Consider the following 24,753-nt stretch of genomic DNA (forward strand, 5'->3'; position numbering starts at 1 on the left):
CCGGACAGAGCTTTGGCGGCTGGTGGCCGTTGCTTCCTCCCGGGACGCGGGCGCCCGCGCAGCATACCGAGCACGCCTGCCCGTGATTTATAAGCCCCTTTATTCCACAACCGGCCTCACCTTCCCCCGAGCATCCATTTTCAGATGGTTAACTAAAATTTATTTGAAAACGAAGATTTCCAGTATGTGGGATTTAAAATGGCTCAAAACTTCCCGCCATCAAACCACCGAAAGCCGGAAGAGGCAGCTCAGACGGGCACTGCCTCGGTGCCGCTGCCCCCTGCCCACCCCCCCTCCCCCGCCCAAAGTGTTTCTCCATCACTGAGCTGAGCTGCGTGCAGGGGCCTGCTGGGCATGCTGGAGGGGCTGGGTGGCTCTGCCCTGCAGAACCCCTCATCAGGCGTCTCAGCTGAAGGAGACTCCGGCTTCCTCCTTGGGCCGGGCTGAAGCGGGGGCTTGTTTGCGTGCTGGAAGGATGGAATTAGCATTTCAGAGGCTGTCGTCAGAGCCGCTCTGCGCCCTCCACAATTAAGGCAGGAAGAGGTCAATGAGGGTGAATGAATGCGGCGGGAATCAGCTGTTATCCATCACTCACCAGCCCCAAATGCCACAATCCTGCCCGCGTGTGAGTGTGTGTGTGTCTGTGTGTGTGTGTGTGTGTGTGTGTGTGTGCGCGCGCGCGTGCGTGTGCGTGGGGGATGTGGAGCCATGTGGCTGTGCCGCCGGAATCCTAATCCCTGGGCTGGCGGTGGGCGGTGCACAGAGTCCTGCTGAGATTTCACGCCCACACAGAGGCCGTCCGGGAGCCTCCCCGAGGCCAGCGGGTGCTGTGAGCTAGAGCTGACCTGGGCGGGGGCCTCGGGGAAGGCTTCGGGCTCTGGGAGAGGACTGGCCAGCCGGGGTCCCTGCAGAGGCCGCCGGGGGCGTCTGCACCGCAGCCCTGCGGAAGAGAGTGGCCAGGGTGTGTGAGTGGGGGGGGGGGGCTGCGTCTCCCCTTGGACGAGCGGGGCCAGAGGGGGGGCCGGCGCGAGGCGGTGTGGCCAAGGAGATCCTCAACTCAAGGCGTGTTGAGCTCGAGCCAAGTGTGCAGAACCGCCCGCTCAGCAGAATCAGGCCCGGTTGCCTCTGGCCGAGCTGCTCTTACTGCCGAGAGGCAGGAGCCCGGGAAACTCATCTCGGAATCTGACCTCTAATGAGATCGGCCTCCGTCCTCTTGGCGCAGGGTCCCAGCGATGGTCAAAGCCCGAGCAGAGAGCTGGCTGTGAGGGCTGGAATAACAGCATCGAACAGGGACGGGGATTCAATCCCAGCTGCAACCCTCCGTGCCCACCTCCCGTCACCTACTTACCCGCCCCCCTTTCCTTCCTGCCTTCCTCCCCTCCACCCCGCTCTCTCCCCAGCCGTCTCCCCATCCGTCATCCACCCAGCACCTACCTGCCCATCTCCCTGTTTCCCTCCCACGCAGACATCCACCTTCCCTTCTTCCGTCCACCCTAACTTCCATCTTTCCATCCATTCTTGTCTCTGTGTGTTTTAGTTTAGGGGCCACACCAGGTGATGCTCAGGGGTTCCTCCTGGCTCTGCACTCAGGAATCGCTCTAGATGGTGCTCAGGGGACCACGTGGGGTGCTGGGGATCAAACCCAGGTCGGCTGCACGCAAGGCAAGTGCCTTAGCTGCTGTCCTATTGCCCCGGGCAACACCCTTCTGTTCATTCTCTCTATCCATCACCCACTCATTCTGCCTTTCCCTCCCATCCTTTATATATCCATCCATCTGTACCACCACCCAACATCTAACGTGAAATTTTGGCACATCTAATGTTGGCACTTCTGTAAAGACCCCAGAATTTTTCATGAAAGCATGTCACACACCTTGATATTTTTTTAAAAAATGGGTCACAGCACTGGTGCTCAGGACTTACTCCCGGCTCTGGGCTCAGGGATCACTCCTGTGGGCCCCGGCACCATGAAGGGCAAACGCCCTATCCTCAGTACCTTCACTCCAGCCCGACTGTTTTTAATTTAGTACAACAGGCAGATATTTGGACAGATATTTCCAAACCGTGAAAGCCAAGATCTCTTTAGAACCTGCAGGAAAACTGACCTACAGATCAGATTAGCCACCCACAGGGCCGGGCTGGCCCCAGGCCCCCTGACTGCCGAGAATAGCTTCCACCACGACACTGAGGGGTCCGTTTAGAGGAGAAGAAAAGACTGATGTTCTATGCTTTGAGTGTGGGTGATAGGACATTTCCAAGACACTTTTTCCCTTCCCTCCCTCCCTCCCTCCCTCTCTTCCTCCCTCCCTCCCTCCTTTCCTTCCTTCCTTCCTTCCTTCCTTCCTTCCTTCCTTCCTTCCTTCCTTCCTTCCTTCCTTCCTTCCTTCCTTCCCTTCCTTCCTTCCTTCCTTCCTTCCTTCCTTCCTTCCTTCCTTCCTTCCTTCCTTCCTTCCTTCCCTCCCTCCTTCCTTCCTTCCTTCCTTCCTTCCTTCCTTCCTTCCTTCCTTCCTTCCTTCCTTCCTCCCTCCCTCCCTCCCTCCTTCCCTTCTTCCCTCCCTCCCTCCCTCCCTCCCTCCCTCCCTCCCTCCCTCCCTTCTTCCCTCCCTCCCTCCCTCCCTTCCTTCCTTCCTTCCTTCCTTCCTTCCTCCCTCCTTCCCTTCTTCCCTCCCTCCCTCCCTCCCTCCCTCCCTCCCTCCCTCCCTCCCTTCCTTCCTTCCTCCCTCCCTCCCTCCCTCCCTCCCTCCTTCCCTTCTTCCCTCTCTCCCTCCCTCCCTCCCTTCCTCCCTCCGTCCTTCCCTTCTTCCCTCCCTCCCTCCCTTCCTCCTTCCCTTCCTTCCTCCCTCTCTTCCTCCCTCTCTTCCTTCCTTCCTTCCTTCCTTCCTTCCTTCCTTCCTTCCTTCCTTCCTTCCTTCCTTCCTTCCCTCCTCCCCACCCTCCTCCCGCCCTCCCTCCTTCCTTCCTGCGTTCTTCCTTCTGTTTTTGTTTTCGCTTCACACTGGGCTACTCGGGGCTTCCTCCGGACTCTGTGCTCAGGGATGACTTATGCTGAAGCTCTGGGAGCCTTGTGCAGTGCCAGGGAGGGATCGAACCCGGGTCGGTCATATGCAAGGCGAGCGCCCTCCCCCGCACTGTCTCTTTATCCCACGCTTGCTGATCTTTCCAAGGACGACAGGAAGCCTCTTCTTCGGGGACCACCAGCCCACACAGCAAGCAGCAAGCCAGGCGCCCTGGCAGTGCAGGGAAGCCCAGTGGCTGGTGTCTGGGCCCCGTCCCAGGGAGGCAGGAGCAGAGAGAGGCCCGGAGAGGACTTTGCCGTTGGACCACCCGGCCTTACCTTTCGCCCTGCAGGGGAGCTGGCAGGGCCGGGCCCCTCTGCTCCCCCGGGCCTCGCCTGGTTCTCAGCTCTGATTCTCCGGCCCGGCCCCCGGGGGCCCGGCTGGTTTCCGTGCTTGCCCCCCGCCCTGCCGGCCAGCTGCCGCCCCAGCTCCGCCCCCGGCCACGGCGAGGCTCTCCCAGTGCCCCTCCAGCCACGGCGGCCGGAAGCACAGAGGCGGACACTGGAGTCCACGTCCTCCTGAGCGCCTCTGTGCGCTGGCCGTCCAGCCCAGCTCTCCGGGCCCGTCGCTGCTGGACCCGAGCGTCCTCCGAGGCCGTCACGGCGCCCGGGAAGTGTTGACAGCCCCAGACGATTCCATTTTCACTTACAGCCGAGGTCACCGGCTCCCGCTGGGCGGGGGGGTCCTGCTACCCGGTTCCTTGAGCTGCAGTGGCAGCCTGGGGGAGAAGCAGCGTCAAGGGCACCCCTGGAACTGCGCGTATCGATCCCGTGGTTCCGTGCGACCGCTCACGGCATGTTTTAGCACTTTGAACAGGTCAGCGCAGGAGTTCAAGGACCAATCCTTACTTCTCTCCCCGCCCCCATCCCGATCATTCCAACTGTAATATCCGAGGCCGGGATCCATGCTTGGCGGGTGGGGGGGGGGTAGCGGGGAGTCGGGGTGAGGCTGGATCATCAGAGACCAAACCCTCCCATGCTCAGAAACCCCGAGAACCAAGGCAGCTCCCCCGCGCCCACACTCCCCCTCCCACCCGCCGCCCCCGGGCCCGAGCTCAAGCAGACAGGGGGTCTTTCCCTCCTGCCTCACTGGACAGCAGGGGCGCCCGGGGCCGAGCCCTCCTCAGGAGGACCACAGACACGCAGGAGTTTCCCTGTGCCCAGGGAGACGGACGGCCAGGGGGAAGGCTTGGTCCGTTTTTGGTACTAAGCCGCCTTTCCCTCGGGCAAGAAGGGGTTATTTGTGCGGAAAAGAAATCCCTTCAGTGGGTGGGGGGGTACGGGGGGGGGAGTCTCCAATCTCCAGCCCACCTCTGTGGGGACAAACGATTTGCAAGAGCCAGTCTGGTGACCGGTGTGAAGAAATGAAGTGATTGGATTTCAATCTTCCAGTTAATTTCCGCGTGCCCACTCGCGGCTCTATTTTCACTTTGATACCCTAGAGAAAGGAAGGAGCTGCCGGAACAAGGTTAGCCAACTTACGGAGATTGCTGCTGGCGCTCTCTGGCGCTCTCCGTGCTCTCCCCGCCGCCCCCCTGCACGCTCATCTGCTCTCTCAGTCCTCTGCTTTCCTGGGATGCGCTGGAACCAGTCGTGCGGGCGGTGCGATCAGCGCGCCCCTAAAATAACTCCGTTCCGGGCCGACTCTCCCCAGGGGCGTTCCGAGGCTGCTGGTTCAGCAGGACGCGGACTTCTCGCATCAGTACAAACGGGGCACGTCCGGGAGCCCGTGGGGTGCTGGGTGACCCGCTTTCTCTGGGCAGGGTCTGAGCCCTCGGTTCGCTCACGGGGGTGCTCATGAGTCCTGCAAACCCGTGTGGGGAGCGTCTTGCAGGCCAAGAGTGTTGGTACACTCGTCACGAGGGGCTCCCCGGGCCCCAGGGTGCCTCCCGGAGGCGGGGCATGGGGGGATAAGGCAACGGTGTCTGCCCAGGAAGCGTCCCACGTCTTCCAGTGAGGAAGGGGCAGCCGGTTCACAGGGACCCCTCCGGGGTCTTCCTTCTGGCTCCCTCGACCCAGTGCACCCCTCCCTCCCTGGCGCCTACCCCCGGCCCACTCCAAGGGGCCAAGGCAGAGGGAGCGTCCCCCCTCGTTGGCTGCCCAGAGCCCCACTCTGTGTCCTACCGACACCCCCTGCTCTCTGCAGGGCTGGCCTTCCCCGCCGGGCACGGTCCTGGGGACATGGGTGGCCAACAGTGGCCTGTCCAGGCCAGGGAGGCGAAGTGTCACCCTGACCCACTTCCTGCTCTGTGCCTCGGCCAAACCACCTGGCTCATGTGGTCGCAGAGTGTCATCGGCGGAGGGAGGCTTGCTGGCCCTTGGGAGGGGGGGCCCGGGTGGTATTTGCTTTATGGGGAATCTGGAGAGACTGTGAGGGCAAATCCGGGGTGGCGAACACCCAGGTCATGTCGCGCGCCGCTTCGTCCAGCGAAGAAACACGCAACTCGGAGATCCTTTTGGCTGCGATTTATTTAGGAACTTTCTCATGCGTTAGAGAAAAAATCAGGAACGGGGACGTGGAGTAAGGAGGGAAAGGGGACACATGAGGGAGAACCCGACCAGCCAGGTGACTTCCCCCCTTATATACTTCTCCCTGCCTGTTTGCCCTCAAGTGTCTGCAGCTGATAAACCAGCCATAACTTGTGAGCGTGACAAGACATCCTGATTCCCCATCAGGTGTTGTTCACGAAGCACGGTGCAACCAACAAGAAACAGGTGTTCACGAAGCAGGTTCCATGGAGGCTCTCCACAGTTCCCCCTTTTTGTTTTAGAACAGCAAGTCTGTGTAGCGACCTCGGCCCCCTTGGCCTTACCCGTCATTGGGAGCCCTCTCGCTTGTAGGTCCCTGTCTTAGGTTGGTCCAAGGGTCAGGTGGGTATAATGCACCCTTTCAAACTCCAACTACAGGAGGTCCCCTGCAGTTAAGGGTTCTCAGCTGCACAATACCTTTGCTACATCCAGCTAGACTTGATTGTTCTCAGCGAGATTATTGATTCAAAGTTGCAAGCCAAAGCTTGGGGGATTGCTGTGCCTCCAGGGCCGGGATACCTGCAAATATCACGCCCTTGTAAATAGTTGTACTTGCTGCATATTATATAGACACCAGGCAAAAACCCAAAGCAGCGAGAAGCAATAAGGATAGAAGTACTCCCACCTCCACCCACTCTTTGATAAAATAGAGGGGACTTCTACTCAGGTCTATATTAAGGTGGGAACGGAAGGGATTAGAGCAGGCCAAGTTGTAGCAATGGCCCAAAAAGCTGCTTCTTCAGCTCGTATCATCACAGGAACCAGGCTGAGCAGGAGCACCAGTTTCCACCTCTTGGTCTACTGGAGGTGCGGTCTTTCGTGTCAGGCGTTCAGGAATCCACACTGGTTCTGCCCTGTCCTGTGGAAAAACACAAACAGAACCCCTGGCCCAGGTTAACACGGGGTCCGGGCCGTGCCATTCACCAGAAAGGATATCTTTCCATTTAACATATCCTTGGCACACAGGAATCTTTGAAGAATGCCTGTCTGCAGAGGAGGTGCCCTTATCATCAATGATCAAAAAATTTAGAGTAAAAAGTGCAATAGAGATTCTTTCTCGAGGGGGCCGTCCCAGGCCAACTCCCCCTTTTTGTTTTATTAGGCATGCTTTAAGGGTGGAATGAGCACGCTCAACGATGCCCTGTCCTTGTGGGTTATATGGGAGGCCATGAGATAAAGAGACTCCCATCTGGGCACAAAATGCGGTGAATTTAGCAGAGGTGTATGCCGGACCATTATCTGTTTTCAGTTGGGCTGGAATGCCCCAGGCTGCCCATGCTTCAATGCAATGAGAGATAACATTTGCGGACCGCTCCCCAGAAAGGGGAGTGGCATGAATGATACCGGAGCACGTGTCCACAGATACATGGAGATATTTGAGCCTGCCAAATTCCGAGAAATGTGTAACATCCATTTGCCAAATGCGCAAAGGCACAAGACCACGAGGGTTTATGCCCATGGAGGGGGCAGGAAATAGGCTGCTTCCTGCCGTCCCTGGCTGCAGAGATTATACTGATTGGAGCTCTGAAACTCCACACTGGGAAAAGGGGCTGCAACTGAGAACATTCCCTGATTTGGCGAGGCCCGAGGCTGTCCCCCTTGCAGGTTTCCCGAATTGGGGTTACCCACTGCATCAAAATTAAAGCGACAATCTCTGGCCCAATGATTTCCCCTCTTACACCGGGGACAGGGCCCGGGAGGTGCAAGTCTGGCTCTGCAGTCTCTGGCCCAGTGGTTTCCCTTCTTACACCTGGGACAGGGCCCAGGACGTGCTCTCATAGCACTGCTTGGGGGTGCTTTGCAATCTCTACGAAAGTGGCCTGGTTTTCCACAACTAAAACATCTTTTCTGAGCTTGTCTCTGTAAGGCATACGAGACATAGGCCTGTTTGAAACGACTGAGAGAATCCATCCTTAACCTGCGATAAGATGGATGCTGCTTCTTCTCTGCCTGGACTGGGCGATTGAGAGCATGTCCCAAGCGGTCTGGAGGCCGTTTGGCTGAGTCACTCTTGGACTCAGAATCTGAGTAAGTGGCAACAGACTCATAACCTGCATCACTTCCATCTAATGCACTGGAAGAGCTATATTCACCAGCTTCAGAAATATTTTTACTATTAAAACCCTTTCGAGACTTAGTTGTGGGAGGAGCTGAGGCCGTATTATTCCTAATGTTCTCCATATCAATTGCACTATTCAAAAACAGGAGAATAGAATTAACAATCTCCCATGTATTCCAGAATTCCACAGGGATCTTAGTCCTTTTCTTAGATGTCTTATAGACATTTTTTCTAACTTGTTTCCATATCTTGCTATCTAGAGTTCCTTCGTCTGGGAACCATGGGTTAACCTCATAAACTACCTTAAGGCAGGACCGGAGTTGGCCTCTGGAAATGTAGAATTCCGGGTCTCCTATTCTGCAGGAGAGAGACTGAATCAAATCCATAAATGATTTGCCCTCTTTTGAATCCCTTCTTATATTGCTTTGAGATATCCTATGGCCGTGGACATCTCTCACTGACCTACACTCACTTGCCCAATGTCTTCCCTTTTTACACTTAGGGCAAAGTCTGGGTCTAGATCCTACAACTTGGTTATTGACAGGACACTGTCTCCTCAGGTGCCCTGTCCTTCCACACGTATAGCAGGTTACAGCGAGTCCCGTAACTTTCTTGGTAATATCCATGACAGCCGCAGCTAAGCCTGTGGCGGTTAGGGGACCCCCTATTTCTTGGCATATTTTCATCCAATACTCCAGTCCCAGACTCTTATAGGGGGCAATAGCCTTGCGACACTCAGCAGTGCATTGTTCAAATACCAACTGCTTTATGAGAGGCATCGCAGTGTCCGAATCTCCAAAGATTTTTCCGGCAGCCTCGACTACACGGGCAACAAATTCGGAAAACGGTTCCAGGGGCCCTTGAACTATTTTAGTAAGGTTGCCTCGGACTTCCCCTCTGTTGGGTAGAGCTTTCCACGCTTTCAATCCTATTTGGTTCACCTGCGTATAAACTTCTGGGGGGTACCCGGTCTGCTGATTGGCGAAGCTGCCAAGTCCTAATAACATGTCCCTATCCCAGACTGCTCGTGCCCCTCCTTGGGCTAGATTGGTTGCTGCTTGCTCATTTGCAAATTCCATTAAGAAGGTGCGCCAGTCCAAGTATTGTCCAGGCGTCAACACCGCTCTAGCCACCTGTTGCCAATCATTTGGGGTCATACAGTATCTGAATAAGCCTTCTACTTGGGTTATAGTAAATGCGGCGTTGGCTCCATAAGTCTTTACTGATTCTGCCAAGGACTTAATTATTTTAAAATCTAGGGGCTCATGATATCGCTGTTGATTATTATCTTCAAAAACTGGGTAAGTTAACTGTAGCTCTCGCCTAACTTCTGCCCAGAGCCCGGGTTTTGCAAAAGAAAGTCCGCCTCCCGTTTTGTTAAAGTAAGGGGGCGGATCATCCTTAGAGCCCTTTAGCGGTAAGTATCGGTCACTATCATGTATCGCAGCTTCCTCCTCAATAGGGGGGTCAGAATCCCCGTTAGCCCGTCCCTGCTGAAATTGACGTAGCGAGGGATAAAGAGACGGACGGGTCATGGATGGTTCTTGGGGCCTTCCTTTCTTTTTTGGGGCACGTCCCTCCATCAGCGGGGTTCCCCTAGAGGCCTCGCTTTCCACGTCCGAACCCTCCTCTGGCTCAGAGGCTACAATGCCATGACGGCTGCCTCTGTCCTTCTTTGTGTCTTCTAACACTACTTGTCCTGATCGTACGGCCTTATCGCACTTCTGATCCTTAAAGTAATCATAGAAAGCAAAAATGAAAAGACAAAGGGAAAGACAAACAAACATCCAACCAACAAACGAAACATACACATCCATGGATACCATTGTCCTGACTCACCACAGGAACTTGATCGTCATGACTTCTTGTGAACCTTAGTCCTGACTTACCACAGGAACCTCATCGTCGCGACTTCTCGTCCTGACTTACCACAGGAACCGGATCGTCACGATTTCTCGTGAACCTTAGTCCTGAATAAATCGCAGCAAGTTCTGAATCCACCGGGGGGGTACTGGAGGTCGGGTTCCCCGTACGGGCCACCAGCTGTCGCGCGCCGCTTCGTCCAGCGAAGAAACACGCAACTCGGAGATCCTTTTGGCTGCGATTTATTCAGGAACTTTCTCATGCGTTAGAGAAAAAATCAGGAACGGGGACGTGGAGTAAGGAGGGAAAGGGGACGCATGAGGGAGAACCCGACCAGCCAGGTGACTTCCCCCCTTATATACTTCTCCCTGCCTGTTTGCCCTCAAGTGTCTGCAGCTGATAAACCAGCCATAACTTGTGAGCGTGACAAGACATCCTGATTCCCCATCAGGTGTTGTTCACGAAGCACGGTGCAACCAACAAGAAACAGGTGTTCACGAAGCAGGTTCCATGGAGGCTCTCCACAAGGTCAAAGGTCGAGAGCAGGAGCAGGGGGGTGTGGGTGCTTAGCGCCTCCTGGGTGCCCAACCATGGCAGCGGCAGAAGAATAAATGGAACTGGGGGGTAGAGCAGAGGCGGGGGACTCGCCCCCCAAGCTGTGTCTAGGGTACGTTGACTCTAAGGAGGAATTTTTATCGATACCAAAAAATGTGCTGAAAAGCCGCTGGACAAAAATCCACCCTTAGGTTTGTCCGACAGAAATGAGCGAGTTGGGCTGGAGCGAGAGCACAGCGGGGAGGGCGTTTGCCTTGCATGCGGCCAACCCGGGTTCGAATCCCAGCATCCCATAGGGTCCCTTGAGCACCGTCAGGGGTGATTCCTGAGTGCATGAGCCAGGAGTGACCCCTGTGCATCGCCAGGTGTGACCCAAAAAGCAAAAAAAAAAAAAAAAAAAAAACCAGAAATGAGTGAGTTGGGGACCTCACTCGCAACAGACGCCCCTGAGAGTAAACATGCCGTATGTCATCATTATCCCAATAAACAATTGGCGTTTACTCATTCCTTCCCGCACACGGCACAGATGGCAGCAATGCAGGCGCAGGGCACCAGAGACGGACACGCTCGCTCAGCCCAAGTATGGCCGGGCACATGCGGCCGGGCACCAGCACGGGTGGGGGGGGAGGGGAGCGGGTGACCCAGCCCCACCCCGTGCCCAAGGAGCGTGATGCGCAGCAAAACGCTAAGACAGAAAGATTTCTCTCGCCCGAGACAGGCCCTGCATGGGAGTGAAAAAATATACATCCTGACCCTGTTAAGTGGGTGGATCAGAGATACGCTGGGGCTGTGACTGGGAAATGGAAAAATGTCGGAACACGTGGGCGGGCGTGGAAGTGGGTTCACCTTGAGCATGGATGGTTCTGAAGTGGAACACGGTCTGTGGTCACTTCCTCTGGCAAGGCCCCCCTGAGAGGAAGAGGCCACTGGACAGGAGGAAAGATACTGTGGAGACGCGCATCACAGCCTCATCAAGTCTCGGGCCGTCAGATACAGCCCAAGTTTGACAGGGGGGAAAGATGACAGAAACGTCAGAATCGGCTCTAGTGCTGTGTCCGCTTATAATTATGCAGTTATAATCAAGCAAAACCTGATTGTGTCAAATGAAAAGGCCATGACCAATTAAACGTGCGGCATAAAGACCCGGCAGAAATACATTCTGGTTTTTGCTGTGGTCCTTGGGGAATGCTTTACTCCCCTCCTTTCATCACTCAAGTTTGGGAAATGTCTACATCGTTTCTATATGCTTAATACTGATTAAAAGCCAACAGTGAACAATGGATCTCTCTAGACCTTTCTTCTCCCTGATGGGTCTAGAAGACTCTGGACTCCCTGGAATTCCTCTCTCTCCTTCCCTCCACTCTGCAGGGGGTTCTTCCGTGCCTTCTGTGACGAACGACGAGCCACAGACTGTGGGTCTGGGGGCGGGGAGAAGATGCCACAGAGAAGTTTCCAGAAATACAGCTCAACTTCTTGACGCATTTCAGCATCCTGTTCACTTCCATCAAGTCAGTCCGTGGGACCAAGACTCAGGGTGACAATTTGAAAAGGATAAATTTATAGCATGGCTTAATTTTTTAAATTAAAGTGAAAAGTTTAAGGGGATCGAGCCAGCATGGAAGAATACAAAGGACAGACAAGAGACACTGGAGAAGGGCCAGCATATCCGAGTCACCCGACTCATGACAAAGGGGCCGTCACACTGAAACGTGGGGAAAATGAAACATGATAAAAGAACACAGTTCAGCAGGCGCCCGTGAGCGGTTCCGTCTCACGTAAAGCCCGGCCAGCAGGGCTCAGGAGCTACCCGGGGAACGTGATTGTTACGGTTACAGGGCAGTTAAAAAAGAAACACAAAATGTGAAAGAAAAGATGGATCCGTCGGAGTATTTTAAAAATTAAATAAAAATGGAAACTTCTGCTCATTAAAAGTCCCCTGTAAGGTAATGAAAAGGCAAATCACAGGACGTCAGGGGGATGGTGGCCGTTGCAAACAGGGCAGTGGCGGTGGGCGGCTGGACAGGTGACAGAGGCGGGATTGGGAGATGATGGATGATTAGATTTAAGGAAGGACTCATGCCCCGTATCAAGAATATAGGAAGAAGTTGTATAAGCCAGTGTGGAGAACAACCCATTTCCGACAAGGGCCAAAGACTTAAAGCGAAGGGAATATCCCGGAGCTGGAGCATAGGAAAAGGCTTGGCCAGTCACTGAGTAGCAGAGAAACAGAAGTTTGAGCTTCAGTAAACTCTCATCCTCCTGAAAGACGGGAGGAAAGTGGACACTCGGGGTGGGGGGTCTGGTCGTGTCAGACACTCGGGGTGATGAGGGACTGGCTGTGCCTGATACTCGGGGTGGAGGGGACTGGCCATAGCGGGCACTTGGGGGTGTTGGGAACTGGACACTCAGGGGTGTTAGGGACTGGCCGTGTTGGACACTCGAGGTGGTGGGGACTGACCATGTCGGACACTCGGGATGGTCAGGACTGGCCGTGTCGGACACCGGGGGAGGACTCTGCCTAGCAGTGCTCAGAGCTGATTGTGCACTTAGCAGTTGAGCAGGGACTTAGACAAGCACTGAGTCCCCTGGGCCTGTGACAGGAGCCCTGAGTAGAGAGATTCCCGCCAGGAGCGGTGCTGGCGTGTTCTGGATGGCACAGAAATGCCTGCTGGGCGTCACCTGGAAAGGGCCCTGCAGGCCGTGGCCCGAAGGTGGAGAGCGAAGGGCAGACACGCGTGGAACAGTGCAAGACACGCGTGGAACAGTGCAGAAGCCGCTGTCCTCACTCTGCACGACGCCTGGGGCCCGCGCACGGGAGAGAGGCAGGGATCACGGGCCGCTCCCGCCGGGGCAGAGGGTCAGCGCAGGGGCCGAGCAGGAAGCAGGCGACAGGCCGGAAGCACCTGCCAGCCGTCAGCCGGTTCCTGCTCCGCGTCCGCCCTGCCCTGCTGGGTGGGCGTGTCCCCCCCGCCCCGCCCCCAGAGGAAGTGAGTGGACGTTGCTCGAGACGGGGCTTGGTGACTGTCGGAGCAAATCAAGGGTTTTATCAACAATCGGGAGGAAGCATTTTGACTCACACTAAGTAGGGGACGATTGAAGACTGAAGTCGCGGAGGGTGTGGCCAGGCAGGAAGGGAACGAGGCGATTCGGGTACCGTGGGGCATGTGCAGGGGCCGCGTCTCTGCCTAGGAACCGCCCAGAGGCAAACAGTGGAGCAACCCTGCCGGGCCCGAGCCCACGTCGGAGCAGAGCTCGGTCCTGCTGCCGTGGACGTTAACGGCACGTCTAACATCGGGGCACCCAAATGCACGTCTGGCCGTGGCAGCTCATGGCGACGCCTTTTCCTCTTGGCTCCGGAGAGGCCCGGCACGTCCTTCCCGAGCCCGGGACCAAAGGCAGCTCTAAGTGGATGGAATATGGAAATAAAGCCTCCCCGCTCTCCCAGGCTCCCGTCCCAGCCTCCCTACGAGAAACCTTTTCCCTGAGGAAAGCGTTTTCTCTCCTCCGGAGGGCTGTTCCGTGCGAGGGTCAAAGGCGCCTCATCCATTATGGGCACTCAATAAATATTAAGCACCAGCGGTGGCCCGCGGCCAGCCCTGAATAAAAACTGGCATACGTTAACCTTTATTGCTCATGGATTCTGTGACTGATGGTCTCCTCTCCTCTCTCTCTCTCTGCCTCTCTCTCTCTGTCTCTGTCTCTCTCACTCTCTGTCTCTATCTCTCTCCCCCCTCTCTTTGTCTCTCTCACTCTCTGTCTATCTCTCTCTCCCCTCTCTCTCTCCGTCTCTCTCACTCTCTCTGTCTATATCTCTCTCCCCCTCTCTGTCTCTCTCACTCTCTCTGTCTCTGTCTCTCTCACTCCCCCCTCTCTCTCTGTCTCTCTCTCTGTCTCTCTCCCCCCTCTGTCCCTCTCACTCTCTCTATCTCTCTCCCCCCCTCTCTATCTCTCTCCCCCTCTCTCTGTCTCTCTCACTCTCTCTCTGTCTATCTCTCTCCCCCTCTCTGTCTCTCTCACTCTCTGTCTCTGTCTCTGTCTATCTCTCTCCCCCCTCTCTCTGTCTCTCTAACTCTCTCTGTCTATCTCTCTCTCCCCCCTCTCTCTCTGTCTCTCTCTGTCTCTCTCCCCCCTCTCTCTGTCTCTCTCTTGTCTCTGATGAAGGACAGACCAGGAGGAGAGAGGGCCCATTACACAGATCTCTGGAGACACAGTGGGCTGTGGGAGTGGATCTGGGAGGTGCCCAGGGCCCAGGTGAGGCCAAGGAGCTTCATGCCAGTGTCCCTTATCCCAGTCCAGTGCTCAGGAGTCGCCCCGGCCTGTGAGGACTGCACTGGATAGTGCTTCTCCTGCAGAGAGTGGGGTGGGGGTCTCTGTGTCGGGGTGTGTCCACACCCAGGGCCAGATGTCTGGCCACAGAAGGGGGTGGGGCTCAGCCAAGCCGAGACCCAGTCACCGTGCGGGGCAGCTGGGCACGCAGGTGGGACCTCAGGCCAAAGGTGGCGTCTTGCTGGGAGGACACAGCACCGTGTGTCTTGGTCCTGCTGGGAGATTCTCTGCCCCAGGCCCTTGGGGGGAAGGTGCAGTGCAAGTCCTGTTCAAGGACCCTCTCTGAGGCCATTCCCTGGAGGGACTCGTCTGGGGTGGACAGAAGGGGGTGGGGGCATCCTGGGGCGACAGCCCTGAGATAGTTAGCTCCGAGGCAGAGTGAGCCATCCTTTCCCAGGCCACACAAGCCTTCTTCTCGGACCCTCTGGTTCCGAGGAACAGGCGGAGGCTCTCGGGGGGACCCGAGTCCTCTCGGCTTGCCGCCTGCCAGTGGTGCCGACGGGCCGAGCGGACGCCTGGCCCAGGGTCCCGGCCTCCCGGTGTTTCTCAGGCACGATGCAGCCTGTCCGGTTTGCGAAGGGAGGCGCGAGTGGCCAGAGCCAGGACTTCGTCCGAGTGGCCCCACCCCGCGGGGCCCCCGGAGGCCACTCGGTCAAGGAGGGGAGTCCTGCGGCCATTTCTCTTCCTGTCTGAGATTCGGTTAGGAGGAGACAGGCAAAGGACAGGGATCAAAGGTCCTGCCCCCGAGCGGGGCGGGGGCCACGCGCCCGGCGGTGGACGCGAGCGGCCGCTCATTAGGGAGATGGATTGAGCCGCCCAGGAAGCCAACACGCAAGGCCTCGGGGCGCTGCCCTCGGGGCTGCGTGAGTGACAGAGCCCCCGTGTGGCTGAGCCCTCGGGCCAGAGGGGCCAGCACTGTCCTGTGCGCGGCCACCAACACGCCTCTCTGCCCCGGACACTCTCCAGGGCTCAGTTCCCGTCCCCGCCCCTCTCTGAGCGAGTGTCTGCCAGGCACAGTGCTCACGGGGACTTGCAGGGCGTGATCGGAATCCTGGAGAGCTCCATGGGTGGGTGGGCTTTGCCCCCACTAGGCTCCCGGAGAGCCTCCGGGTAAACCCTCCCCGGTGCGCGTTCCCCCGAAATCTCTCCGGCCCGCGGAGAGGCAACAGTGGAAAGCGCTCCTAATTGAGTGGGTTTCGTGAGCGGTCCCGACCTGAGAATAAAACTGGTGAGGTTAGGAAGAAAGAGGCTCAAGACAACACGTGCTGATCAAGAGCGTCTTTATTGCCAGCCATGCTGGTTTTATACCTTTCTTAGCAGGGGGTTGGTACATGAGTTGTCAATCATCAGAGAAGTGTCTTCTCAGACCAAATAAGCAAAAGTTCGGGGTGTTCTTTGGTGGGCTACAATATTCTCTAAGAGTCGGTTGAGAAATAGTGGGGAGGGGAAGACGAGGATTTATCTGGCAGGAACATCTGTCAGGAGGAACATACAAAGTTTCGTAAGCTAAAGTGTGGCTTTTACTGTCAAGGAAGGTATTCTACTCTACGGGCCCTGAAGGTCTCGTGGTTAACTGCCCTGGGCTACTTTTACTTCTTGAGTTTAGCTATTTCCTTTGTCACAAGGGCACCTGTGCCTCAGGTTATGTGAACACTGGTAATGGAATTTTCCGGTTTGTCCAGAGTAAAGGTTGAGGGGTCCTCTTTTGTTCAGGGTCCTGAACAGTCCCCAACACCCTGGGACATCCTGACACAGGCCCCCTCGCGGCGGGGAGACCACCGAGTGTAACCCTCTCCCCGGCGGAGCCCAAAGCACCATCCATCATTCTGGCCCGGCGTCCTTGGTTCCGGAGACTTGAACACGCATGGCAGAGTTGACTCCGACCCCCAGAACAAAGACCTTGGCTTGGGAGCACGGACGGCTGAGCACCCAGAGACCACTGGCTCCCGGAAGTGCTCACATAGGCGGGGCACTGCCCATGGTGGTCCCGCCCCCAGAGACAGTGCTCAGCCTCGCACCCAGCAGGAGAATCTTCCTCTCCCTCCCCAGTGCCACGGGGCACCCAAACGTCCTCTGGCACTGATGCCAGCTTTAAATATCAACTACGATGCCAGTGTTTGGGCCCGAGGCACCGTGCAGGACCCGAGGTGGGAGCCAGAAAGAAACGAGGGGAGAGGGTTGTGTGGGGGGTCGGGTCTGACCTTCACTCCGTCCTGACCTTCCTTCCCCACTCCCAGAATGCCTCTCCACTCTCTTCTGGCAAATTCTACAGCACTCAGGCGGAGACGCATTCCCAGGTGCCTGGGAGCGTGTCTGGGCCGATTCTAGGCCCTTCCCCAAAGCCGTATCTATCACGGTGGCTTAAAGCATGAAACCAATAAAAGTGTTTGGTGCAGAACAGAAACCTTAAGGAGATTTGATGGGAGGATAAACCATAAGGAAATTGAAAGTATGAGTGGGATCAGGTCGTGGTGTTTAGATTTTCTATTTTATAGTCCTGCTTCCAATCTTCTGTAGACAATGGTTGCGGAGGCCGTATTACAAAGAATAAGTTCCAATACCTATAATCACTTGGCTTAGATGCTATTTCAGTCTTTTCTGCTTTCCTGCCAAGAGACGAGCTGAGCTAGCCTGGGGTTCCGGGGAGCCGGCCGCAGAGGGTCTCACTCTGGGGGGCCTCCTGACGGCCTTGGACAGGGGGACCCACGGGCAGCTGTGACCCACACTGCCCGCTGATGTGCGGGCACCCCCCAGACGCAGGCTCCTCCCCTCGGGTCCCTGGGAGACTTTTTCCTCCTTGTGGGGATGCTTGGGACAGCCTCGTGGGCAGGGGAGCACCCCAGGATCTCGGCTGGCCCCTCAGACGGGCCCGGAGGGTCATTCTTGGCCACTGGCCTCCCTGCAGCCCCGTGGCAAGGGAAAGGCAGTGAGCGAATGTGCCAACTCAGGGTAAAGGAGTGGGTGCCAGTCTCGCACCCTGACTTCGCAGCCTTCTGCTGTGCCAACTGATATACAGCCAAATGCAGTCGTGGGCAAAGAAGCAAACAGCTCTCTGCCCCGGTATCAGCCAGGTGCCCGAATAGACGCGGGAGCCAATGGGATCCCTCTCTCTGCTTCTAGTCCCGCCCTCCGGAATGGTCATCCCTGCACCTTCCCGGTGGCCCATCGCTCCCTTCCAACAGTGTCTCCTTCCTGTGGTCCCCTGTCCTGCTGGTGGGCTCACTTGCCACAGGTGCCAGTGGGGACACTTGTTTGTTTAACTCAAGAAGGGTCATTGCCGGGGCTGGAGCGATAGCACAGCGGGTAGGGCATTTGCCTTGCACGTGGCCAACCCGGGTTCTAATCCCAGCATCCCATAGGGTCCCCTGAGCACCGCCAGGGGTAATTCCTGAGTGCAGAGCCAGGAGTAACCCCTGTGCATAGCCGGTGTGACCCAAAAACCAAAAAATAAAGAAGGGTCATTGCCAAGGGCGTGCTGAGCCCTTGCATTGAAGAGGGCGCAGTGGTCAGAGAAGTGTGGGGTCTCTTGGCCATCAACGTGCTTTGGGGTCCCCAGCCTGGTTCTCACTGGGGACGGCTGGTCACCGTGGTGAGTGTTTGCTGGTGTTGAAAGGCCACACCGAGGAGAGAGACCAGGGACAGTGGTCTGCCCTGCCCCCCACGACAAGGCCTGGAGCACAGAGGAGAGCCTGTGGTCTCTGGACCTGAGAGTTTTATTTCAGGAGTGGACAGCAGTGGGGACAGGGCCTAGGGACTTCAGGGAGTGACCTCCGGCCCCGTGTCCACTGAGGAAAGGTGGACGCTGCCTTTCTTGCCCGAGACATCCCCATAAATGCCCGGGGTGGGGGAGTTATTTCCTGACGGAGACATACACGAGCTCTGGCCTGCCTGAAGCCCCCGGGAGGTGGAGAAAGTTGGTCCCAGGAAGTGGCCTTGTCAGCAGACTGGTGGGAGGGTGCCGTTCCTTCTGGGGGTCACTCCCGGTGGTGCTTGGGGGACCTTGCGGAGTCGGGATCACTCTGGTTCTCCCTCGTGCCTCACCTGCACTCAGCTTCGTGGGGCCTCCCCAGGGGCCACAGTGATTGTGTTCGGGACACGACAGGGCAGGGCGGGGGACACGGCACGCTTGCCTGAGAGACAGACGGGAAGAGGCACCTACCTCAGGCCTGACCCTGGTGCTGTCTGAATCGTGGTGACACCAGACAGGTGCTCCCCACCCGCGCCTGGCCCGGCATCCGAGGCCGTCTCTGCTCCCATGTGTACATGCCCTCAGCCTGGGTGCCTCTCTCTTGGAGGCCCCTCAGGCACCATTTCTTTTTTCTTTCTTTCTTTCTTTCTTTCTTTCTTTCTTTCTTTCTTTCTTTCTTTCTTTCTTTCTTTCTTTCTTTCTTTCTTTCTTTCTTTCTTTCTTTCTTTCTTTCTTTCTTTCTTTTTTGCTTTCTGGGTCACACCCGGCGACGCACAGGGGTCATTTCTGGCTCATGCACTCAGGAATCACCCCTGACGGTGCTCAGGGGACCCTATGGGATGCTGGGAATCGAACCTGGGTCGGCCGCGTGCAAGGCAAATGCTCCACCCGCTGTGCTATCGCTCCAGCCCCCCATTTCTTTTTTTTTTTTTTTTTTTTTTGCTTTTTGGGTCACACCCAATGATGCACATCCCGGAGACGCACATGGTTATTCCCGGCTCTGCACTCAGGGATTACCCCTGGCGGTGCTCAGGGGACCCTATGGGATGCTGGGAATCGAACCCAGGTCGGCTGCGTGCAAGGCAAAAGTCGGGCACCATTTCTAACGTGCTCGGAGCTGACGAGTGTTAACTGCTGGCTAATTACTGGCAGCATAAGCACAGAAAACCCTTCTTCCATTTTGGAATGCACGAAGATGGGCAATCTTCCGTAACGGAGCTTTCTGGAAGAGACCGTTTTTTTGAGACTCAGAATTTTTCATCCCAGACCAGACTTGAGGATCTGGTGGCTGAGTCCCAGGGACTGGAGTGGACGGCCTTCCTGCCGAGCTGACGGGAGACGCCGCTGCCCACCTGAGGGGGGGTCTCAGATGCAGCCTCCCCCGCTCTCCGTCCGACTGCATGCGTCTTTCCCTCCCTACTCCCAAATTCGGAGCGTTTTGCCGCAGAGCCTCTTGTCAGGGGAGAGAGGGCCTGGGCGCTCGGAGGCCGTGTCTGCTGGGGACGGTGTGCCAGCTCGATTGGCCCTTCCCCTCGTTTATAAAATCCAGATGGAATTTTATAAACGAGAAATATGTTCTACCAGCCGCATCTGATACGGTGCCACCAGCCACGATGGCTGTTGAGCACTGAGACAGAACCAGACGAGCAAACGCGCGTTTCCTTCCGTTCCCCTTTCAGTCCCTTAAATGGGAGCTAACAGGTGGTCAGTGGGCTGTTGGTACACAACATCCCATAATCTCAGGCCTAGCTACGCCTGGATGTAAAGGTTTATGATTTGGTTACTGTAACTTTAAATGGTGGTTACAGTTTCCGTTGGTTAATTTGCATATCTGCCTATTGGCTGAATATGATTGGTTTGTATGTTAATTTTATAAATAAAAGGAGGTTGAACAGGCTGCTCTCGGGCAGGCCATAACACAAAACCTCCGGAGGCAGTCCTGTGATCCTCCCCAAAAAATATGTTTATTCTCCGAGTAAAGTGCCTCTGACTCTCCGGTAAAGTTGCAACATTGTTGCAACAGTGGGCAGACCTGGCACAGGGCGGCACCGGGGCGGCCGGGCTCTGCCTTATGAACTTTCCCACCAGTTTCTGGCCCCAGACAAGCCCGGGGCACGGTGCTTCAGTGGGAAGCAAAACCCCCCTGGGCACAAAGCGTCTCTCTCTCTCCTCAGCGTCCAAGACGAACGACCTAATCACGGCGCTGGCGAGGGCAGGGGGTAAGGGGAAGCACGTCACTCCCCCAGCGGGAATGTAAACCGGCACAGCTGCTCGGAGCAGCTGGGCACTCGGGCAGAGGTGAGGCAGAGCCGCCATCTGGCCTGCAGCCCTGCCCACGAGGAGCGGAAGCTGGCGTGTCTGTGAAACTTGGGCACAGAGTTCATGGCTCGCTGTGGCCCGGAGGGACGACACCGCAGACGTCCACCCGCCGACACGCACATCAGGGGAGCGTGGCGAGTGGCGGAGCGTGGCCGGGAGAGCGGCTGGGATGCCCAGACGTGCTGCAACACGGGGCGTCTCGGAGAAGCGACAAACCCAAGAAGACATGGCTCGGCCCCGCAAAGGAGCCAGACAGTGCTCCCTCGTCAGAGCGCCCGTGGTCGTGCAGCCTGCCTGCTCGGGGGCCCGGGAGGGGGCCCGGGAGGGGGACGAGGGGCCGCCAGCAGACAGGGCGCTTCCTTCGGGAGCTGCTGACGTGGGGGGATGACACTGGATACACAGCAGCTGTCGCCTTCTACACTACTTTATGCTGTTTGGGGGTTTAAAATAAAATTTCTTTTTTATTGAGTCACCATAAGATACGCAGTAAGAATAGGCTCTGGAGGGATAACTTTGTCAGTGATTCCTGCTTGGGTTTCAGTCATCCCTTGTACACATTATTTATTCATTAATTTACTTGGCTTTTTGGGTCACACCTGGCGATGCTCAGGGGCTACTCCTGGCTCTGCACTCAGGAGTCACTCCTGGCAGTGCTCGGAGGACCCTATGGGATGCTGGGAATCGGACCCGGGTCAGCGCGTGCAAGGCCAACGCCCTCCCCACTGTGCTGTCGCTCCCGCCCCACTTTGCACACTTTAAACGGAAGGGTTGTATATGAATTATATCTGGACCAAGTGGTTATATCAAACCACCAGGTGTGCCCCTCCCCCCACCAAAAAACCGTAAATAAAATGAGGCAAATGCAGAAACTAGAGGAGAACTAGACCAAAGAGTGAGCCCTTGGCCCAGTCTCGGTGCTCCCACTGGGGCCTCCCGCTGGACTTCCCTGCCGCTCTGTGCTACCCGCTCACTTCCTGTCATTTCCTAACCGTGGGTGGGCCCTGAGGGTCACCGGGGGCGGAGGCCGGACTCGGGTTCCTGCCTAGGGGCTCTGGGGCCGTCACCTGCCACGTGACGGACATGCTGACCTCATGCTCCTTTCCCAGGCACCCGGCTGTTGTGGGCCTCACAGCCGCCGTCCGTGTGTCCAGGATCCTGGACCCTGACACAGGCCTCGAGGGGCCGCAGGAGAGTCCCTGGCCAGGGGCCTGGGCAGGCACCAAGCACACCCTCCAAACAGTGCTCCTGGGAGGTGCTAGCCGTGGAGCCCTCCTTCCGGGCCCGTGTGGGGCGGGGCGGCCGGGCGAGGAGGGAGTGGGAGAGAGCAGGGCCCCCTCGGGCCCGGGCTCAGCCCGCCCAGGGGACCCCCCAGAGAGGGTCCGGGGTGCGACGTGTCATTCCTCTCCCTGCTGTGTGCCCTCGGCACCCCCGGGAGGGGAGCCCATCAGTGTCCAGCAGTGGGCACTGCGCCCCCGTGGGCCAGCCTCTGGGCAGCTCTGGTGGGCGGGAGAGCGGAGAGCCACGAGAGCCCGTGGGGGCGGCGGGTCTGGGGTCCGCACCTCTCCCCCCGCATCTGTGGAGGAGTGACAGGGCAGAGCCACCGGCCCGGGCTCCTGAGAAGTGCCCAGTGATGGTTCAAGGATACCCCCGGGGGTGCGTGTGCCGCCCCTGGACTGGGGACCCTGGGGGTCAGGTCACCGCAGGCTCAGCACCCACCAGGCCTCCCCTCGCACCCAGCATCTCGGGGGGCTCCCGGGGAGCCGCGGGGTCTGCCTCACCTCTGCCTCTCACAGCTGCCCTGGGCCCAGCCCCCCGTCCATGCTCCAGCCCGCTCGGCCCTGGGTTCCCGCCTTGCCCCCAGTGGCCTCTCTCGCCTCCTCCTCACCCCCGGGAACAGCCCCTCTGTGCGGGAGAGCCGACCCCCGGCCCAGCGGCCGCCTGGCACGCGCCCTTCCCGCGCTCTGGGCACCGCCCCTCCCCTGCCGGCCCCGGCTCTGTCTCTGCGGCTCTGGCAGGCAGTGAGCCCCGAGGCGGGGGCTGGGGCCGCTGGTTGCTGCCGTGTGCCGGGACCTGGGGACGAGCTGGCCCCAGCAGGTGCTCCAGGAGTAACCCGGGAGGCCAAGACAGCCTGAGGCTGGCCCGGCAGCACTGAGCGGCCCGAGCACGCGCGCACACACACACACACACACAAACACACGCTCGGGGGGTGAAGTCCCGAAGAAGCACAGTCCACAGGCAGCGGGGCGGGGTCTCCAGGCCTGTGTTTCTCAGAGCTCGGAGTGAGGACCCTCTAACCCCCTCAGAGTGAATGAGGACCCCCCCGCCCCCTGAAGGTCTCTCGTTTATGTAGGCTACCGGGTTGGGGACGGAAACACGGAAACCAAGCGTCCCAAATGCCCACAACAGCCCGTTTGAAAGAAGAGTCACCAATCTGCCACATGTCGACACGGGCTGCCTGTAGCCATGTGACGCTCCTGTTTGGAATCGTGGGGCGTTTGCCGTGTTTCGTATTTCTGAGCTGCCCCATGATGGATGGCGTCAGGAAAGGGGCCTTCTCCTCCGCTCCTGCACTGTCCTTCCGGGTTACAGGGACGAAGAAAATTAGGTGTGAAGTCGGTATTAAAACTGGGCAGGAGGGCCGGAGCCACAGCACAGCGGGGAGGGCGTTTGCCTCGCACGCGGCTGACCCGGGTTCGATTCCCAGCATCCCATACGGTTCCCCGAGCACCGCCAGGGGTAATTCCTGAGTGCAGAGCCAGGAGGAACCCCTGAGCATCGCCGGCTGTGACCCAAAAAGAAAAAAAAAAAGTGGCTAGAGGGCCTATGTTCATCATCTTCCCTTGTGTTTGAGGATGTTCTTTGATACTGGGCTAAGACTTGTTACGCAGCAGTTTCCTGAGGCCAGTCGTAATGTGAGCGATGGGATCTTGTGAGGAACTTTTCACATTTTATTAGTTGTACCCATCCACTTGCTCGTACACCTGACTGCCTCTGCCTTCCAGGAACTGTCTAGAAGAGCAGCACGGGACTGACGGAGAAAAGTGACTCTGGCTGTGCAGTTCCTCGGAAGGCTGCCACACCAGGTGTTTCTATGTCAGAGACGTGTTCAGGGCCGTCACCGTGAGAAGCTGTCAGGCTGAAGGAATCACGGGCGAGTTTCCCAAACTCTGATTTCACCGGGAATTCACGCTTGCACTTTTGACAAGTGAGACCACCAGTTCTTTCCTTTCGGAGTTTTGTTTGTTTTAGCTTTTGGCTTGGGGGCTGCACCCCACCGTGCTGCTCAGGGCTCTCTCCTGGCTCTGCACCCCGGGACCGCTGCAAGGCGGCCGCCCACCTCCCCCCCCCTCAGAGCCGTCAGCGCTGCTTGGAGCCGCGGGGAGCCGGACGCAGACGCCGCTGCCCCTGCCCGGGCCTTCTGGCCCCGGAACTCAGTGGGATGCGCTCAGGGTCCACGCTCCTCGCTCCGGCTTCCGAGGGGCGTCGCCCCCAGATGGGGGGTGCGGACGGCTGCGGACAGGGCCGGACCAGCCTCTCCGGGGGCTCGGGAGCACCCTGCGAAGCAGGGGTAGGGTCTTCCTGGTGCTGTTTTGCTCCAGCCTTGTTGTCTCTCCTGTCTGTGCTCGTGACTCCAGCGAGCACTGTGGCGTGGGAAAGTGGCCCGAGGTTCCACGGAGAGAGCAGAGAGGGGAACTGAGGCACAGGTACGGCCCCCCAAATGGTCTGTCAGTGTCTGCCAGCAGGCAGGGTGTGGTGGAGGTGAGCAGCCGGCTCAGAGGGAGAAGGGGAGGAGAGACGGGGAGGGGACTCAGGGCCCCATCCGCCAGTGCTCCCCTGCCCCATCACTGCTCCCTGTCTCCCGCCAGTGCTCCCTGTCCCCCACCAGTGCTCCGTGTCCCCCACCAGTGCTCCCTGCCCCCCACCAGTGCTCCCCTGCCCCCTCCAGCGCTCCCTGCCCCCGCCAGTGCTCCCTGCCCCCCGCCAGTGCTCCCTGCCCCCCACCAGTGCTCCCTGCCCCCACCAGTGCTCCTAGGAGACTCACTCATTTCGACCCCTCTGAGGGCCGAATCGGCTCAGGGCCTGACTGAGTGAGCCCCGGCCGGCGGCCCCCTCACCCTAGAGACCAGCTCACGTGGCGGCCCCGGGTGGGGCAGGAGCCCAGAGAGGAGCTTAGAGGGCGCCAGCCGGGGGGACGTGTGGGGTCCGGGCCCCCACGGGCGAGGGGCAGGGGTCGGGCAGTGTGATGGGCAGAGCCGGGGTCCCAGCTGTGCTCACGGGCACTCAGTCCCAGCTGGCAGGTGATGGCGCAGGCGTGGCCCAGGAGGACACGGGCCCGTCCCGGGCACAGCGAGCAGGAGG

General features: G+C 58.0%; 1 protein-coding gene and 1 long non-coding RNA gene across 6 annotated transcripts in view; one reads left to right on the top strand and one right to left on the bottom strand.

The window, feature by feature from the left end:
• Positions 1 to 24,753, top strand: part of C11H10orf90 (chromosome 11 C10orf90 homolog) — a 155,321-nt gene that overhangs the window by 34,494 nt on the left and 96,074 nt on the right. The window lies entirely within an intron of this gene.
• Positions 333 to 4,669, bottom strand: LOC129399432 (uncharacterized). The gene is made up of 3 exons (XR_008627078.1): positions 4,538 to 4,669; positions 1,435 to 1,651; positions 333 to 1,268 (listed from the first exon to the last, which is right to left on the bottom strand). It is a non-coding gene; the product is annotated as an uncharacterized LOC129399432 (long non-coding RNA).

The sequence above is a fragment of the Sorex araneus genome, chromosome 11 (assembly GCF_027595985.1).
Source record: "Sorex araneus isolate mSorAra2 chromosome 11, mSorAra2.pri, whole genome shotgun sequence".
NCBI lineage: Eukaryota > Metazoa > Chordata > Mammalia > Eulipotyphla > Soricidae > Sorex > Sorex araneus.